Source organism: Anolis carolinensis, chromosome 6, assembly GCF_035594765.1.
Source record: "Anolis carolinensis isolate JA03-04 chromosome 6, rAnoCar3.1.pri, whole genome shotgun sequence".
Classification (NCBI taxonomy): Eukaryota; Metazoa; Chordata; class Lepidosauria; order Squamata; family Dactyloidae; genus Anolis; species Anolis carolinensis.
In genome coordinates this window covers 33,654,503-33,675,195 of record NC_085846.1, presented here as the reverse complement: position 1 = coordinate 33,675,195, position 20,693 = coordinate 33,654,503, and the positions used below count along the sequence as shown (strand labels likewise).

The following is a 20,693-nucleotide window of genomic DNA, read 5'->3' as shown; positions in this document are numbered from 1 at the left end:
AGGACAGGCAGCTGACCATCTGTTTGCCGACAAAATCTTATTTTCCTGATTCTTCTTTCAGGAAATGTGCTCTTTTCTTGATAGCTTTCAGGATAAAAAGGCTTACTCTAATTATGGTGGATATTTCTTGTCCTTGCAAGAGGACTGTCAGAAGATCATTTCTGTTGGGGGACCTAAAATTAGATAGTAATGGATGTAAATAACTGTGTCGAAGTTCAGCATATGCTGGACAGTCAATCAAAAAATGTTCGATATCTTCCACTATTTGATCTCCCCAGACACAAAATCTCTCATTTCTTGGGATGTTACAGTAGCGACCAGTTTGCATCATAATACCGAGTTGTTCAAACCTGGCCCTAGTATATATTCTACTTAAGGGTAACGGAACTGGAATAGTCAAATAGTGTTCTAAATGAGTATTCATTTTGTGGGAGGCTAAAAACTTTGTGGCAGAAGACCTACCTATACTTGCTAGGTCCAATTGAGCATAGATATCATGAGTGCGTTGCATAAGCACTTGTTTTGCCCTAGGTCCTAGATCATTTAAAAATTGTAAAGGAAGGCCAATTTTAGCCATCTCATTGTTTAAGGCCACTACCCATGATGACTTGTGGGCACGCTGGTCTTGATCCTCTAAACATAGGTGAGGAAGTCTACTGGAATTCATCGATTTTCCTTTGACCAGTAATTGAATTGTCTCATTAAAATTTGAGCTTTTACTGGGAGCATTCCTAGCTCTGCCCTTACAGCAGCCATCAGTGTTGTTCTGGAAAGTCCCAGGAGAATGCGAAGCTGCTTAACTTGGAAGGCTTCAATCTTGGCCAAATTGGTGTGCCCCCAAATTTCGGCCCCAAATATGAGTGTTGGCATTATTTTTTTCTTAAAGACTTCCAGGGCAGGCCTGATTGTGCCAGTTTGTGGCAGCCAAAAACAAAGTCCCTAGAGTAAAACAAGTATTGTCAAAGTAAGTCCTGCACACAATTAAACAGGAAATAACATTTTTAATCCAGGAACATATTTTTTTTTTTAAAAAAATGTTACATAGTGTTCTTTTCCTTACAAATATGGCCCTTTCAGCCATTAAATGCTACTGGCTGTCCCATTTACTTTCCTTTCTTCTGGATTTGTGTGATTCAGCACTTGATTTTGTGGACAACCAATCTTTGTTATCTACCTTTCAAGTACTTTTCCCTTTTAAAATCAGTAGCCACTTCTATATATTAATGATGACTAAATAGCATTAGACATTCCTTGGATAAACACCTCCTCCTTCTAGAGGCAGCCCTGAAGAAGCATCAGGCCCCTAATATTATTTTTTTAAGAATCTAACTTAGGATCTAGGCCAACATTTCAGCCATGTTAATACAGCTCCCAAAGATATGTATGACAAACAAGATATACGAGGAGACAGCAGGGATGACAAATCTCTTGTAAACTTTTAAATACATACAAACCACTCATGTTTTACATAATCCTTGGCTCACACGGGATCCTGATGAGAAAAGATGATGCTCCAAGAAACATGGGACTGAATAGGCTCATAATAGTGGAAGCAGTGACTGCTATGCTGAGATTTACAGTTGAGTCCCAGGCCTTGAGTTACAGGCCTTTATCCCAGGATCTGATTCCAGATTATTTGCTTTAAACTGGAATATATGAGTCCCCACTGCCAGATAACCTGAGATAAACAGATAATCTGGGATCAGATCCTGGAATAACAGGGCACTGTGGCCATAGAAATAACTAAACATAAAGGGGCCTCACCATCTCCAGTAGTTTGACCACAATGTTCTTCTCCACAATGGTTTCCAAGAGAGGCAATATCTCATAGTCCAAGTCTATGAACATAGTTAGAAAATATAGGGAACAGAGAAAGCTGCAATTAGGAAAATTGTATTTTCATATCTGGAAAGGTTGAGATACATGTATTATTTCAGTTAGCTTCATCTCATTCTCCTCTGAGCCAATGTAGACAATTCTGTGCTTTGCATGCACAGTGAGGGGAATTCAGGTTTACATGGAACTCACCCACAGGAATAATTACTTCAATTAATCTAGTCATACAAGGGGCAGAATTGAAAGAAATACTGCGCTTGATAAACAGTACAAGCACCATCATTTGTGTCTTTCCAGATGTTATTAGGGATATCCCTAGAGATATAAATTATTATTACTTTTTAAACTACAGAAACCCTGGTCAACATGGTCAGTCCTTCCATTAAAAGCATCCTTTGTTCAAAGTGAAGATGAAACAATTCAGTCTTCAGTCTATATCTGTTTCAAAGAACAATGCTACAGAAACTGTTCACCCGCAGTTGGCAACTGGGTAGCAGGTTGGGCAGCCAAACACAAATAATCTGGTCACAATCTTCTCCAACATCTATACTTTGAATGATGAGCTATATTGAACATCTATTTTAATTTGAGTTTAATATAAATGAGTATACAGCATGACCCCCTTATCTGCAGACTTGACAAGAAGAAGGTTTTTAAGATCACGTCAGGGGGTCTGTGGCTTTAGCTTTGAATATATTTTTAATCGGTTTTTATGGATTTTAACTGTGAAATTTTAATACCATTGATATTTAATTGTGTTTTAATGTTTGTATGTTTGTAGATTTTTTAAATTGTATTGAAATGCTTTCAATGTAAGATGTTTTGAGACTCCTTTGTGGAGAGAAAAAGCAGGGTATAAATAAACATAACAACAACAACAACAACATCCATAGTTTTACTTATCCACGCTCCAAAAAAAAAAAAAAAAAAAAAAAACCCTGTCCACAGGACAGAAGTATTTCCGAGCTTCTGCAGGACCTCTATTGTGACTTTATGGCAGGCTTACAGCACAAGCACATCAGGGAATACCACTACTGGAGGACCTATGAGGGTTTGCAGGCCTATTCTATGGTATGCTTCCAGTGCAAATATAGTCAAAATATAGGTCTTACTATTATCCAAGATTTCAAGTATCCATGGATGTGTGTGTGTGTGTGTGTGTGTTAGAATGTATCCTCTGTGGACATGACGGTCATACAGTATACAAATGTATCCTCTTTTTAAATATTCCTTAAAATAATAGAATCATAGAATCATAGAGTTGAAAGAGACCTCATGGGCCATCCAGTCCAACCCCCTGCCCAAAAGCAGGAAAATCCAATTCAAAGCACCCCTGACAGATGGCCATCCAACCTCTGCTTAAAAGCCTCCAAAGAAGGAGCCTCCACCACACGCCAAGGCAGAGAGTTCCACTGCTGAACAGCTCTCACAGTGAGGAAGTTCTTCCTAATGTTCAGATGTTCGCCTTTCCTGTAGTTTCAAGCCATTATTCCGCGTCCTAGTTTCCAGGGCGGCAGAAGAAAAGCTTGCTCCCTCCTCCCTATGACTTCCCCTCACATATTTATACATGGCTATCATGTCTCCTCTCAGCCTTCTCTTCTGCAGGCTAAAATTTTCCCAGCTCTTTCAGCCACTCCTAATAGGGCTTGTTCTTTCTTTCCTTCTGCGATAAGAGGGCTCATACCACATAACTGACTTTATTTATTTCATTTATATCCTACCTTTCTCTCAAGATGAGAGATAGTGAACTCTACATACCATCTATTGAAGAACAAAAGAAATGCACGGGTCCCCAGAGGTCTCTTTGATTTTCTCCTCTCTCTGTTTCTGGGAGGACCCCTAAATGAGACAGCAATGTTTCCACTGAAGGCCGGATGTCTTCACTCAATGGTTCCAATGCAGAGCAATCAACATTGTTCCCCACCATAGAAAGGTCCAGCTAGTGAGGAAAATTGTGCTAATTAGTTAGTCAATATGGATGAAACAAAACCGCAGGTATAATAATACCTCCCTAAAAACTCCAACTACCAACCACTACACCATTGAGAAAAGGAACATACATACCACTGACTGAACAGTCGAGGCAATATCTCCATCTTGAAATAATATTCCAAAGGATTCCAAAAGATTCTTCTTTGAGGTCTGGCTGAGATATATGAGTGGCTCATAGGCCTCTTTAACAGCATCTTTCACATGTTGGACACCTAAACGTTGGTTGGTTAAGATAGTGACAATTATTTATACCACATTTTCCACCAAAGCACAGAACATCAAACAAATACAGTGGTATATAAAGACCATAAAGCATAACATTATAAATATGCATATGATCCCAATATCCCACCAGCCACTCAGCAAGTTTTTATCACAACTTGGCATCTTAGGACTTCATAACATGGGATATGTAAAACATTTGGGATAGTTGGCTTTCCGTTAAGCTTCATAAAGCCCCATTTGGAAATTCAATGGATGATTTCCCTAAAACCATCACACTCTTCTCTGCTTTCTTTAGAATATATCAGTTTGATTTGCCATCAAACAGTAAATACTCCCACTGTCCCTCCCTGTTTTTTTTTAAACCCAAAGTTTTTGTCTTTGTAATCTCATGAGTTAAATTTACAGCCTGAAAAACTCACAACAATATATATATATATATACACACACACACACACATACACACACACACACACACATACACACACACACATATATATGAGTTATTCTTAAGTTACAGAATTGAGAACAGGAGGGAGGGGGAAGATGAAGCTTTAGCTCTCTTATGCCTCTCTCTGCTAGCCTTTTGATGGGCAAAACAAAAGCCTGATAGCACAGCAGGAGTTTCAGAGAGGCAATTGAGAAAATAGTAGGTAAGAGTTCAAAAGGACTTTTACGAGAAGGGAGATAATACAGGAAGAGGGGAGAATGTTGAAAGGAGGAGCTCAGAGACAAGCACAGAGTTTTTCTCCTGAATGTTTTAAATATCTTTGAATGTTTACTATACCTCCTCAGTCCCAAAATGGTAATAGTGGAAGAAAAGAATCAATACTGCCCATCTTGGCTTCTCCCTCCATAGTGATATCATCATTATGTTTACAAACAGCCAAGGGGGGATTCCTATCACATGTTAAATTGGGCATTTTTATGTGTGTCTATGTGGCGAAGTGAAGAATAAGTAGCTTGCCAACCAGCTTAGGAATCATCAGGAAAACCCACACTTTAGAAACAGCAAGATACCTCTACTGCATATTTGAAGCTTGCATCATGTAAAAGGCACCATCGGTTGCAGTTTCTTAAGTTGTGTAGAAATGCTGATTTTATTGCATGTGATAAAGTCCTATATCTGGCAAATCCAGGAGAAAGATCTTTAACCCTTTATGGAAATAGATGAGATTGTCCTCCAGCCAGAGGTTCAAAGAAGAACCCAAAATGCTTGTGGATCTTAAATTCCTAGATAGTGCATACTGTGCTAGCCAAGTGGCAAGGTTCTGGAGGATTGGAATGCAGAAGTCTAAAATGATAGAAGAATCAATTCTAAGAGTATTAGCCTCCTCATTGTCCTTTGTTAATAATATACAGAGGACTTTCTATATTGAATTGTTGATGGACAGCTAAACAACAGGATTAGGAGCACCGCATAATGCAGCTCTTGGGGAAACTTTGACTGCAAGAGGTAGAGAGAGCAGGCTAGTCTATTTCTCAAATCATACCAGTCTACAATCTGCTCTGTGACATTCTTGTTTTTCAGCATGAAGAGGAGCTATGCCTATGTCTTGATATGAAACCCTCAAACATGCTAGGAGGAAGAATCTTGTTGCCCTCCAGATGTTGCTGGATTATAACTCCCAGCAACCCTAGCCAACATAACCAGTGCTGAAGAATGCTGGGAGGTACAGCTTGACTTTCCTGGATCCCATGCTCTAGTCACTTGTAAACCTGAAAAGATACCTTTTCAAGTTTACAAGTGACTAGAGCATGGGATCCAGGAAAGTTCATAGGGTCATCAGCCATATAACAGACTTTTCCACTTTTAATTCATGTGATATGGCTCTTTTTGATTTTCAACTCTATTCTTTTTTCCTTCTAACATCATACTTCACTTCTCTGCCAACAAGATGATGACTTAAGAAGGATGCTACTACATTTTACCTAGTTAAAATGGAGGCTCTCCATGCATATATCCATGTAGAAGCCATTAGTAAACATTTTATAAATTTGTAATTCCAAACTCCCTGTCTTGTTTTTGAGTCAGTTTCAGTTCAGTGAAGCAATGTAAGAATGAGACATACATGTTTGCTATTCTGCTAAAGGAAGGATGATTCCTAACAGTTTTAGCTTTCACATTTCCACCCAAAAGGACTACTTTTTCATTTGATATCGAGTGTCATGTGATAACTAGTCTATGAAGCCTCCTTCATAAATCTCTTATCACCACAAAGCTGACACTTCTTTTGCTGAGAGTGTGCTAAACCTGGGAAATTATGTTTATGAACAAGGGAGACAAAATCTAGATATGAAATAACTCAACAAATGCTGACTTGCCTGTAAGCGAGGAGCCCAATTCATCCTGGAATTCTACAGAAGAGGAAAATTAAAATGAGCTAAAGATATAAAGAGAAATATTAATGTTCCTTCTTTGAAGGAATTAATGAGCTACAGGATTGCTCTCCATTGAGGGTGGGGCTGGGATGCCCAACTCCTTTGAAAATGAAAAAAAAATACAAATTAATTTAAAAAATCTGTGAGAACGATTCTTTAGAAATCTCTTTGGCCCCACCTTAATTGCCATAGCTTAGTTTTACAAGCTTTCTTTGCCAAAGATTACTAGAGCTTTCACCAAATTACAAATCCCCAAATTCCAAAGCACTGTGTCCTGGTAGTTGAAGTGGTGTCAAACTGTGATAATTGGAGCCCCCAGATGGCGTAGTGGACTAAGTGACTTGAAGGTTGGGTTGCTGACCTGAAAGCTGCCAGGTTCGAATCCCACCTGGGGAGAGTGCGGATGAGCTCCCTCTATCAGCTCCAGCTCCATGCGGGGACATGAGAGACGCCTCCCACAAGGATGGTAAAAACATCAAAACATCTGGGCGTCCCCTGGGCAACGTCCTTGCAGACGGCCAATTCTCTCACTCCAGAAGCAACTCAAGTTGCTCCTGACACGAAAAAAAAAAAACTGTGATAATTCAATAGTGCAGATACATCCCGAGACTGAAATTAGCAAAAAGCCTGTTCTTTAAAATATATACTATGGCATTATATGTTTCCCTAGAAATCTGACTTGTAACAGAGATTAGGTGAAATGCTTGTGCTCTGGACTATGATCTTATTCTCAGCCTCTATATGTGTAAATGAATCTCACATCACAGAAACACAATAAACTTCAGTAACCTTCTTCCAAGTAAATAAAGGAATACCCTTTGAGACAAAGGCCCCTTCTGCACTGCCCTGTATCCCAGAATCTGGTCCCAGATTATCTGCTTTGAACTGGGTTACATGAGTCTACACTGCCAGATAATTTGGGACAAGATGATAATCTGGGATCAGATTCTGGGATACAGGGCAGTGCAGAAGGGGCCTGAGAGAGCTACATGAACACTTCTTTCTCTCTATTAGTCTCAAAGATCACTTTAAATACTGATCAAGAATAACACAGCTTCTTCCAAGGAAGGAGAACACTGCAACTCATTCATCTTTTCACTCCTTAGGTGGACATTGTGTCTGAATTATAAATGTAAAGAATGTTCAACATACCGTTATAAGTAAGCAAATATGCCAACCTTGTTTGACCTCTTGGACAGGGAAAAGCTGAAGGAAAGACAACATAAAACAAAGAAATTATAAGGAAGGATAGCTAAGTATCTCCCACGCAACACCCATAGTCATACAAAATAACAAGAAGGGGCAAAGGAAAATCTGAAGTAAACTATTCCTTGCCTACGTTGACTAATGAGTCACAGTAGTCTTATGGAGTAATTTAAAGTAGCCTCCGTCAACTGGGTCAGACAATTGCTCCATTACTACCCATGATGTCAGAGATCTTTCCAAGTTCTGGTGCTGAACTCTAGCTGAAATTAAGCATCAGCAACATTTAATCAATGAAGGCTAACCAGACAAAGATCACCCCAGGCCTTCAGAGGGATTTAAGTGCATGCCTTTCTACTCATTCTTATGAGCAATCACTTATGGTCCCATCCATTGGTTCCCAACCTTTCCCAACCATCAGTTGTTCCCAACCTTTGGACCTCCAGGCGTTTTGGACTTCAGCTCACACAGTTCCTAGCAGCTGGTAAACTGGCTGGGATTTTTGGGAGTTGAAGTCCAAAACATCTGAAGGCCCAAAGGTTGGGAATCACTGGTTTATATACACCAGCTGACCTCTAGCTGTTTCAACTCACTCGGCAAAATCTGTACCCATTTCAATTTACTCACAAAATAGTTTTCACCCACCTAGGTCTTCCTCAAGTAGCTGGAGTTTCTCAACCCTATAAGCCATCACTGTACCTTGGGGAATAAGCATGGACCTCTTCTTCATTCTTTTATTCAGGCCCTGAGGATTTGAATACAGGTTATTATGGGATGCTTTACACCAAAGTTGGGCATACATAAGGGTGTGTTGTATAAAGCCTGCTATATCCCTGCTAACCACAGCACTGTGTTATTTTGACCCTATAAGCTCTGGGCTCTGCTATACCACTGAAACACGACTCTGCAGTAGTTTTTACATGGCATAAATCTTCCATGTTTGTTGGTTTATTTATTTTTTACTAGCTGATGTGCTCGACATTGCTCAGATATGCATTTTCTAATGGAACCATTCATAAAACAGTAACGCTTTTCAGCAAAGATTAATTCAGGTTAATTCTTTTTTCCATGCATAAAAATACAACGCTCTGAATAAAGGATTCTGTTACGAACTGAATTGTGACCCAAGTTTTGTCATCTTAAAGATTCCTTTCTTCCTTCTCCAGCTCACTTCTGATTTTATCTGGCTTTTATGTTCTAGCACTCTTCCATTTGTCATTTCTGCCTATAAGGTAGCCTATACACACACACACACACATACATATATACAGTAGAGTCTCACTTATCCAACACTTGCTTATCCAAAGTTCTGGATTATCCAATGCATTTTTGTAGTCAATGTTTTCAATATATCATGATATTTTAGTGCTAAATTCGTAAATACAGTAATTAGTACATAGCATTACTGTGTATTGAACTACTTTTTCTGTCAAATTTGTTGTATAACATTATGTTTTGGTGCTTAATTTGTAAAATAGGCTTTTTCTTAATCTCTCCTTATTATCCAACATATTCACTTATCCAACATTCTGCTGGCCCGTTTATGTTGGATAAGCGAGATTCTACTGTATATATATACACACTGCCCTCTTCTGGTTGCACCTGAGCATTGCATACATACATCTATAAAAGGGTAATGAAATTTCGGCCTAGGACAAAACAACAAAACTACACATCCCAGAAACACTAAACTTGGCAGCACAACCCCTCATCCATGCCTCTACGTTCATACAACAAAAAGAAAAGAAAAATAAAGTCCTAATTAGAGGGAGAGGAATAATTGTTTTTATCTAATTGCTGCCAGTTAGAAGGCTAATCTCCACCCACTTGATCTCCTAGCAACCCACTCAGCCCAGGGGACAGGCAGAGTTAGGCCTCACTTAGGCCTCTTCCACACTGCCTATAAAATACAGATTATCTGATTTAACTGGATTATATGGCAGTGTAGACTCAAGGCCCTTCCACACAGCTATATAACCCATTTATAATGGACTTAATGTCAGGGGAAAACCTTTACCCTTTACCTTAACTACCACCAATTCCTCAATACTTTATTTCTCATACCACCATACTTCGCCACAGCAACGCGTGGCCGGGCACAGCTAGTTACATATATTGCTCTACGCCTGAAAGGAAACATTTTTTCCAAGAGAAATGACACCAGTAATTTAAGTTGGATAATGAAGGATAAATGTACCAAATCTGGTCCAGATCCATCAAGCCATGTAGGAGCCTTTGTGGAACAAACAAACATACACAGATATTTTTGCTTTTATCTATATAGATAGTTAAGAGGAGAGGAAAGGAATGAATAAAAAGATGAACCTGAAATCCTGAAACAAACCTGAATATGAAGTAACTCTGCCACAGTAACCCCTCCCTTGCCTCCTGCTTCCATGGTCTCTTCTACCAGAAGTGGTTGCATTATCTCAAAGGCTTCCGTCACAATGTAGAAATGCAGTTTAGGGTAGGCTTGCTGGATTGCGCTGAGGGATGTCTCAATGGTCCTGCAACCAATAAGGAAGAATTCAACCCCTGAAAAGTGTCTGGGGCCCCTCTTATGCTGTCAATAATCCAGATTATCAAAGCAGATAATCCACATTACATCTGAACTGGATTATATGAGTCTATACTGCCATATAATCCAGTTCAAAGCAGATAATCTGGCAGTGTAGAAAGAGCCTTGGATTCTCAACAGCTCCTGAGAGAAAACCTGGAACCTCTCTGCAAGTGCATCTACACTGTAGAAAATTAATGCAGTTTGACACCCCTTTAACTGCTACGACTCTGTTATGGAATCCTGAAATTGGTAATTTGATTAGACATAGACATCAACTCTCTTTGGCAGAGAAGGCGCAAAACCTTGTAAAATGAAAGCCCTTACGGTTCAACAGCATTGAGCCAAGGCAGCTGAAGTCATGTCATATTGCATTCATTCTACAGTGTAGATGTACCCATAGAAATTGTGGGTAGGCCACGTGTACATAGATCAGGTCAGGTATAGCAAACTTCAGCCCTCCGGGTGTTTTGGACTTCAACTCCCACAATTCCTAACAGCCTACCGGCTGTTAGGAATTGTGGGAGTTGAAGTCCAAAACACCCGGAGGGCTGAAGTTTGCCCATGCCTGATTTAGGTACTATTTATGAATTTAAAGAAGGTTGGTTTTAGTTTTCTTGCCCTTGCCTACCCTCTAGTGCGAAATGCTGGAAGTGCAATAATACAAATCCTCTAAAACTCCCAAAGGCAAATGGGATAAACATGATCTTGCCTGCATCTCTTTCTCAAAGATTTTTTTTAAAATAGTATCAGAAACGACTTGAGAACATACTGCAAGTTGCCTCTGGTGTGAGAGAATTGGCCATCTACAGAGATGTTGCACAGGAGATGGCGGGATGTGTTACCATCCTGCTGGGAGGGTTCTCTTATGTCCCCACAAGCTAGAGCTGACAGACAGGAGCTCATCCTGTCTCGTGGATTCTAATCAGCAACCTTCAAATCAACAACCCAACCTTCAGGTCAGCAGTCCAGCCAACACAGGGGTTTAACCCATTGCGCCACAGCGGATCAGGGGACATCTTTTGTTTTAATCTTCTATTACTGCAAGCTGGATAGCACTGCCATACAGAGAGAAATGGCTGGTGGCACCATTGCTCCAAGTCAAATGAGAACTCTGCCAAACCTGATGCCACAGATTTGACCTGGGCCCCTGCTACACTGCCATATAAAATCCAGATAGATCTGCTTTGAACTGGATTATATGGCAGTGTAGAAGGGGCCTGGGAGAAACTATGGGAGGAACAGCAGTGCATTCCCTTTTTTTTGCAGTGGTGGATCCACTGGATGTCTTGCTTTAGGTGCTTAATTTCAAGAACGGCACAGGATCCAGAGGAACCCCATCTACTATATCATCTGACTATCCCAATTTGGGGAAGTCAGTCCCAATGAATCCTTTGACATTTCACTTCTTCGTCTTATTTTAAAATGTATCATACTTTTGACCATTGTCCACTGGTTATTTCAATCACTGCTAAATCAGTTCATTGTGCAAAAGGGGTTTGCATTCAGGAAAAGGCAGGAGGTTAAAAAGGGTGATTTTTTTCTTAGGGCCCTTCCACACAACCATATTACACAGAATTATCAAGGCAGATAATCCACAGTATCTGCTTTAAACTGGATTATCTGAGTCCTCTTCCACACAGTTGTATAAAATCCCACATAATCTGTTTTGAACTGGGTTATATGGCAGTGAGGATTCAGATAACGCAGTTCAAACCAGATCTTGTGGATCATCTGCCTGTGGGTTATATGGAAGCCCTGAGTCCACACTGTCATATAATCCAGTTCAATGTGGATTTTATACAGCTGTGTCTTTCACACAGCTGTATAAAACACACATTGAACGGCCTTAATTTCATGGTGACTTCCAAAAAAAATTAAAAATGATTCTGGGTGCATCTATACTGAGTGCATCTACACTGTAGAATTAATGTAGTTTGGCATCTCTTCGTTGTCATGGCTTAATGTGTGGCACTGAATGTTTGCCATGTATGTGTACTGTGATCCGCTCTTGGGGAGATAGGGCACAATATAAATAAAGTGTCTATTGTTGTTGTTGTTGTTGTTGTTGTATTATTATTATTATTATTATTATTATTATTGACACAACGACGTTGTATGACACAGCAAACAAGATAGATATGCTGGATTTCGTTTCACAAAATCACAAGTCGAATACTTCCCAAGTGTCTAGGATTGTGTGATGTATTTTCGGATGATGCGTGCAGATCCCAGCAGGGTGGCTTTTTGCAGTTGGCAGATCGTGATTTTGTCAATGTCTATTGTTTCCAAATGCCGGCTGAGATCTTTCGGCACGGCACCCAGTGTGCCCATCACCACCAGGACCACCTGCACTGGTTTCTGCCAGAGTCTTTGCAAATCAATCTTGAGGTCTTGATAGCGGCTGAGTTTTTCCTGTTGTTTTTCGTCAATGCGACTGTCACCTGGGATGGCAACATCAATGATCCAAACCTTGTTCTTTTCCACAACTGTGATGTCTGGTGTATTGTGTTCCAGAACTTTGTCAGTCTGGATTCGGAAGTCCCACAGTATCTTTGCGTGCTCATTTTCCAATACTTTTGCAGGTTTGTGATCCCACCAGTTCTTTGCTGCTGGCAGGTGGTACTTGAGGCATAAGTTTCAATGAATCATTTGGGCCACATAGTTGTGCCTCTGTTTGTAGTCTGTCTGTGCAATTTTCTTACAGCAGCTGAGGATATGATCAATGGTTTCATCTGTTTCCTTGCACAGTCTGCATTTTGGGTCATCAGCTGATTTTTTGATCTTGGCCTTAATTGCATTTGTCCTGATGGCTTGCTCCTGGGCTGCAAGGATCAGGCCTTCAGTCTCCTTCTTCAGGGTCCCATTTGTGAGCCAGAGTCAGGTCTTCTCCTTATCAGCTTTTCCTTCAATTTTGTCAAGGAACTTTCCATGCAATGTTTTGTTGTGCCAGTTGTCAGCTCTAGTTTGTAGTGTGGTTTTCTTGTACTGGTTTTTTGTCTGCTGTGCTTTGAGGAGTTTCTGATTTTTGACTTCAATCAAAGCAGGTTCTTCACTTTGCTTTACATATTCTGCCAGGGCATGTTCTTCTTCTTTGACTGCTTGTTTTATTTGTAGGAGTCCTCTGCCCCCTGATCTTCTAGGCAGATATAGCCGGTCAACATCACTGCGAGGGTGCAGTGAATGATGAATGGTCATGAGTTTTCTTGTTTTCCTGTCCAAATTGTCCAGTTCCATCTGTGTCCAGTTTATGATGCCAGTAGTATATCTTATGACAGGTATGGCCCAGGTGTTTATGGCCTTGATGGTGTTGCCTCCATTGAGCTTGCTTTTGAGAATTTTTCTGACCCTTTGTGTGTATTCTTTGCTGACCACAGTTTTCACATGTTCATGCTTGATGTTGCCCAGCTGTAATATGCCCAGATATTTATAGGCCTCTGGCTGGTGACACTTTATTGTTTGGCCATTGGGCATATTTATGCCCTCACTTTCAATGATTTTTCCCTTCTTCAATGCCACTGTCGAACATTTGTCCAAACCAAACTCCATGTTGATATCAGTGCTAAAAATTCGGACAGTGTTGGTCAGAGACTGAATTTCAGTTTCTGTTTTCCCATATAGCTTCAGGTCATCCATGTACATCAAATGTGAAATTTTGTGAGAATTCTTAGATGTTTGGTAGCCGAGATTTGTTTTTTGTAAGATTGTTGACAGAGGGATCATGGCAATAATGAAAAGCAGAGGGGGCAATGAATCTCCCTGGAAAATTCCTCTTCTGATGTTGACAAGTCCATAGCTTTCATTTCCAACAAACAGTTCAGTTTTCCAGTGCTCCATCATGTTTTCAATGAAGGTGCCAACGTTTTTACAAATCCCAATGGCGTCCAGGCACTTGATGATCCAGCTGTGTGGGAGTGAGTCAAAGGCCTTTTTGTAGTCAATCCACGTCATGTGAAGATTAGCTTTTTGGCTCTTACAGTTCTCCAGGATCATTTTGTCAATCAATAACTGGTCTTTTGTGCCCCTGCTTTTCCGTTTGTTGCCTTTCTGTTCATCTGGCAAGATGTTTTTTTCTTCAAGATAGTCTTGAATTCTGTCAGCTATGATGCCAGTCAGTAGTTTAAACATAGTGGGCAGACACGTTATTGGCCTGTAGTTTCCTGGTGCTGCTCCTTTTGTTGGATCCTTTTGTATCAGGTATGTTCTTCCAGTTGTTAGCCATTCACTGATACTTCTTTTCTGCAGCATCTCATTGAATTGTTGGGCCATTTTTCCATGTAAACTAATCAGATGTTTGAGCCAAAATCCATGAAGTTGATCACTACCAGGCGATGTCCAGTTCTTGACTTTTTGCACTCGTTTGCTGATCATTTCAGTTGTTATTTCCATCAGTTCCATTTTGTTCTGTGATAATTTTCCTTCAAACTCCTTTATCCACCCAGCGTTTTTGTTGTAGTTTTTATTGTTTTCCCAAAGTTCTTTCCAGAACTTCGTTGTTGCAGTTTTCTCTGGTTTTATGGTTACTGTGTCTGTTGTTTGGTTCAGACTCTGGTAGAACCGTCTTTGGTCTGATTGAAACAGTTGATTTTGTCTGTACTGGATGATTCTGGCTTCATACCTTTCAATTTTTCTGGCTGTTGCTGTAATTTGTTCTTTCACGATCTCCAAAGCTTCTTCAATTTTTCTGGTGTTCAGCCAGTACTTTCGGATCAGGTATTGCTTGATTTTGTCATTCTTCAGTTTCTTCTCTTTCATATTTTTCAGGTTACTTGCATCTGATCTAAGCTTTTTGATTTTCAACTCCAGCCTGACCTTCCACTTTGGTTTTCCAGTCGATTTTCTTTGGGGCTGCCTTGGTTGTAGGAGCCCAAGCTCTTCTGTTACTATCACTGCTGCACTGTAGGCATACTGGTTTGTTTGTTCAATTGATGTTATTTGGACAGTGGAGAGTGCTGCATTCACATCTTTCATGAGAGGCGCCAGTTGTCTCTTGGGCACTGTTTTTAGAGTTGGGAGCTGCTTTCTTATTGCATTTGCTGCAGCATGAGCCACGATCTTATCCTTGAGCTCTTGTTGTCTTGCTGTCAAGGTTCCTGGTGTTTCAAGTGCTGGTTCTTCAAATTCTTGCAAAAGCTCCACTCTTTCTTCTGGTTCAATCTGTTCCACCATTCCAAGTGTTGCTGGAGTCTCTGCTGCTGTCTGTGCTGTGGTCTGATGGTGATTTACTTTGCAAATTTTCTGGATTTCTTCAAGTTCAACTTCACTGAACACTTTGTTTCTGATTATGAATCTTCGTTGGTCAGCCAGTCGGGGTTCTGTTATCTGTGAGTCAGGGTACTCTTGTTTCCACAGTTGATGCATCCTTTTTTGGTAGCCACGCCTTTGAGGTTCAGATTTGTAGTAGCATTTCATAATTGTGCGGTTTTCTGGCATTGTGTATTTCTGCCGCTTCTGTGACTGTTCATTTGGGTTTTGATGATTCCGTAGCCCACTTGTCGATGGATGTCCAGAATCAGCAGCATCCACCGCGGTCCTTTTTATCCTGGGCGACGACCGAGCCAGTATAGACTTCGTTTGGGTTTGATTCTCCATAATGCTAATGGGTTAGGTGCTCTTAGTTCTGCTCCTCAGCTGAGGCCTCTCTGGCTTGGTTGGACCTGCCGGTAGTTACACTACCGCCAGCACAGCCCTCAGTCATCATTGGAGCAGGTAAGCCCCCCCACCACGTCAAGGTGGCACCTGCGGAGGGGATTATTATTATTATTATTATTATTATTATTATTATTATTATTATTATTATTATTATATTGATGCTATAGAATCATAGGAGTTGTAACTTGGCAAGACACCAGCATTACTTGGCAGAGATGGTTAAAGACCTTTTAAAACTACAATGTCTAGGGGCCCTTGCACAGAGCCATGAAACTCAGAATGTCAAGACAGAAAATCCCACAATATCTGCTTTGTACTGGGTTATCTGAGTCTACACTGCCATATATTCCAGTTCAAAACAGATAATCTGAGATTTTATTTAGCTGTGTGGAAGAGGCCTGGGATTTCATTATATTGAGCAATAGCATTTAAAGTGGTGTCAAACTGCATTAATTCAACAGTGTACATGCACTCAGAGTGCCATTTTGCGTGAAACAAAAGGAATGATGCTGCATCTTATGCATTATGTGAAATGCCCCACAGACTTGGCTTCTTTGGCTTGTTCTCCTTTCCATCCCCATCTAGCAACCTCCAAAGTCATCCTCACCATAGCTCTTTAGTGTCCACGTAGGTCTTCTTCACATAGACTGGAGAGGAAGATGAACAAACCGAGCCCAAACCGCTTATATCCACTTGTGCAGAATGAATCTTAAGGTTCAGCCTTGCGCCGGATTTTTGGCATGTGTTTGCAGAAAACAGGAGTGGTTCTGAGTGCTTCAGCTCTAGCAAAAATGAAAAGTGAAATCAAGATGTGTTGGAACACTTGGGTTTTAGAAGAGGACTGGCCATTTTTGAACATATTTTTAATATTTAAACATGCCTGTGTTTACAGTGTACTAGTAACACATTATGAGGAGAGGCAGGTAATAAATAAAAAATTGTTGTTGTCACAATACTAATGCTAACATACCAATTTTTTTTTTAAAAAAGGAACAGCTAGTAACATTTAAGGTTCTGAACAATATTCCAAGGTCTGATATTTGTAATCTAGTAACCTATGGTGACACAAAATAACACTACGTAACACAATTTTTGTTCCTGGGCTACAAATGTCATTTCTTAAGTAGTTATATTATAAAAAATGGAAAAGGCTTATTCAACTGCAAAAGCTGATTTTGCAGGACATCCTGCAGCACATTTTGCAATACTTTTTCAATGAATATCTCATAGAGTCTCAACCAATTCAGCATAGCTTTTGGCAGCCACAAAAATGAAGTTCCTGGAGTATAACAACTACAGTAGAGTCTCACTTATCCAAGCCTTGCTTATCCAAGCTTCTGGATTATCCAAGCCATTTTTGTAGTCAATGTTTTCAATATATCATGATATTTTGGTGCTAAATTCGTAAATACAGTAATTACAACATACCATTACTGCGTATTGAACTACTTTTTCTGTCAAATTTGTTGTATAACATGAAGTTTTGGTGCTTAATTTGTAAAATCATAACCTAATTTGATGTTTAATAGGCTTTTTCTTTATCCCTCCTTATTATCCAAGATATTCGCTTATCCAAGCTTCTGCTGGCCCGTTTAGCTTGGATAAGTGAGACTCTACTGTACTTTCAAAGTAAGAACCACACAAACAAAGAAGAAATAACACTTTGAAACCAGGAACAGAATTTTTTTCAAATTTTGTTACATAATGTTATTTGAGATGTTCTATAGAGGATGCCAGCTCAGAAGCAACACTGACACAGTCATCTCTTAAAATCACCTCCACTGAATAACAGATTGTGCATAAGTAGTTCAGTATTGGCGCAGTACTCTCATGAAGTTACATGAATTTCTTATCCCTTGATGTCAGAGGGGGAGTAATAACAGCAAACATGGCTCTTTATGTCATAGAATGTCTCAAGCTCCAAGCTTTGTGGGCAGGTGTTTTTGGAGTTATTTCTAAAAGGGTTTCCTGTTGTCTTGAGATAATTGTTGAGCATGAGCCAAGAGTGTGGTACTGCAACAACAAAGGTCAATGCTATTATAGTCCTGCTATATTCTGTATTGGTCAGGCTTTCAGGCTGGGTGATCACTGCCCTATATCCTAGAATATGATCCTAGATTATTTGAACTTGATTATATGAGTCTACACTGCCAAGTAATCTGGGATAAGAAAATAATCTGGGACCACGTTCTGGGATATAGGGCAGTGTTGATCCAGCCTCAGTTTTGGCTGCTTCATTTTAAGAAGGCTACAAACAAACTGCCAACCTAACAGTTCAAAAACATGCAAATATGTGAGTAGATCAATAGGTACCACTCCGGCGCTCCATGCAGTCATGCCAGCCACATGACCTTGGAGGTGTCTACGGACAACACCAGCTCTTCAACTTAGAAATGGAGATGAGCACCAACCCCCAGAGTCGGACATGACTGGACTTAATGTTAGGGGAAAATCTTTACCTTACCTTTACTTACAAACAAGTTTATTTATTTATTTACTATATTTATACCCCACCTTCTCTCACCCCAAAAGCAACTCAGAGCAGCTGTAACAGGTTCAGAGGTATGAAGAACAAAACATTTGAGGAAAGGTTGAAGGAGATGGGCTTGCTCACCTTGGTGAGCACTCTTTAAATATCTAAGGGGCTTGTCAGAGCTTGTGGACTGCTAATCAAAATGCATCTGGCTTTTGTTTGAATGAAGAATAGGATGAGAGTTTGGGCCACCTATTTTTCCTTCAACGAATGATTGATATCCAAGGAACTTGTCCAATCTTGCTATTTATATAACTATAGTAATAATAGATTGCTGTAGTGATTTATTGTATTTGTTATATATATTTTCCATACATATATTGTATATTTAATGGGAGTTCATAATGTTACTTCAGCGGGCTTAGCTCAGTGGGCTAATGTGTTGTCGAAGGCTTTTATGGCCGGGATCACAGGGTTGTTTTATGTTTTCCGGGCTGTATGCCCATGTTCCAGAAGTATTCTCTCAGAGGTTGCCTGCCATAGATGTGGGCGAAACGTCAGGAGATAATACTTCTGGACCATGGTCATACAGCCCGGAAGACCTTACCCAGTCTACTTTTACAACCTCTCCATTTTAATCCATGTTTTTATTAGCTCTTGTCATTTGTTTTTACTGGCTAATGTTTAAATTTTTATAATTGTGCATGTTTTTTGTCTATTGTTGTGTTTTATATTGCTATTGTTTTTATTTCGGCTTGGCCCCATGTAAGCCACCCTGAGTCCCCTTTGGGGAGATAGAGGCGGGGTATAAAAATAAAGTTGTTGTTGTTGTTGTTGTTATTATTATTATTATTATTATTATTATTATTATTATTATTATTATTATTATTATTATACAACAACTTAGTGGGCTAAACTGCTAAGCTGCAGAAAATCCTGCTGATCAAAATGTCAGCAGTTCAAGCCAGGGTTGGGGTGAGCACCCACCATCAGCCCCAGCTTCCTGCCCACCTAGCAGATCGAAAGCAGAAATGCAAATAGATAAATAGGTACCACTTTTAAAAAGCGGGGAGATTATAAAAGGTGCCCATAAGGCATTTCTATCTGGAGGATGTCTAAGGACAACAAAGCTCCTCGGCATGGAAGATGGAGTGGCAGCACCACCATCACGCCCGACCGGTGATGTTCTGTAACCGCCCTGAGTCCCCTCAGGGAGATAGAGTGCAATATAAATAAAGTCTATTATATTATAATGTCTTCAATTGTTGATTTCTCATTTGCTGAGCTTCATGTTCGTATTTTTTGTTTGCAATTGTCTTGGTTTTACATGGTGTACACCGCTTTGGGTCCCATCATGGGTGAAAAGCGGGAAATAAATAAATAAATAAATAATAGCCTAATTCTTTCTGTTTATCTTTCGTTCTCCACTTTCTCAGGAAGACAAGGCCATGGTTTGAATTTACAGGAGAGTAGATTCCAACTGAACATATTAGAAAGAACGTCTTGATATTAAGAGCAGCAATGGAACCAATTGCCTCGAAAGGTAGTAAGGTCTTCAGAAAGAGGCTAGGTGGCTCCAGATGGGAATGCTTTAGCTAAAGATCTTGTATTGAGAAGGACATTGGACTCAACGGTCCATGGAATCTACCTGACCTAAATATCAACAATAGTAAAACAATTTATTTCTCATCTATCTCTTCTGATGTCGTTTGACTCCATACCCCATTAGGCTCAGCCAGACAAGGTCAATGGCCAAAGATGATTCCACTTGCAATCCAAAACAATTTCTATACCACTGATTTCCCACTTTCCATTTCCATCAGATCCTATCTAGCTGGCCAAACCACAAACTGCACTGATAGAGGCCTATGAAATAATATGAAATGACATACCTATTTCCATCGTTGCTCCTTCCTGCAATATATCCGCCAGCTTGAACGGGGTCTGGGAATATTTTTGGCTATGCCATGGTAACCTGGACTGCTCTTTGGTCACCAGAGAAAGAGGCCGGAACCTGTCACTGTGAGCAAGACTGGACACAGGAATCAGCTTCCCATCGGAGCCCAATTCTTCTAAGAGCTGCTTGGTCAGCCTCTTAAACATCTCCCTTTGGCAGCAATAGGATTAGTGAGAACCCAGTAGACAACCTGTAGAAGAAAATAGCTGTTATTCTCTACATTTCAAAAGATACAGAAGTCAAAATGTCCTACGGTGTCAGATGAGATGATGGGTCAGTTCAACGGTGTTAGACCACAAATGCAATACTAAAAAGTAAAGGGAAAACAATCCTCAAGGTATTGTCAAAGGCTTGGAGTGTTGTGTGGTTTCTGGGCTGTATGGCTGTGTTCTAGTGGCATTTTCTCCTGACGTTTCACC

The 20,693-nt window shown here is 40.1% G+C and overlaps 1 pseudogene; it reads right to left on the bottom strand.

Annotated features, from left to right (window-relative positions):
• Positions 1-1,702: 1,702 nt before the first annotated feature.
• On the bottom strand, positions 1,703-20,456 carry LOC134292616 (gasdermin-A2-like; annotated as a pseudogene).
• Between the last annotated feature and the right edge of the window lie 237 nt (positions 20,457-20,693).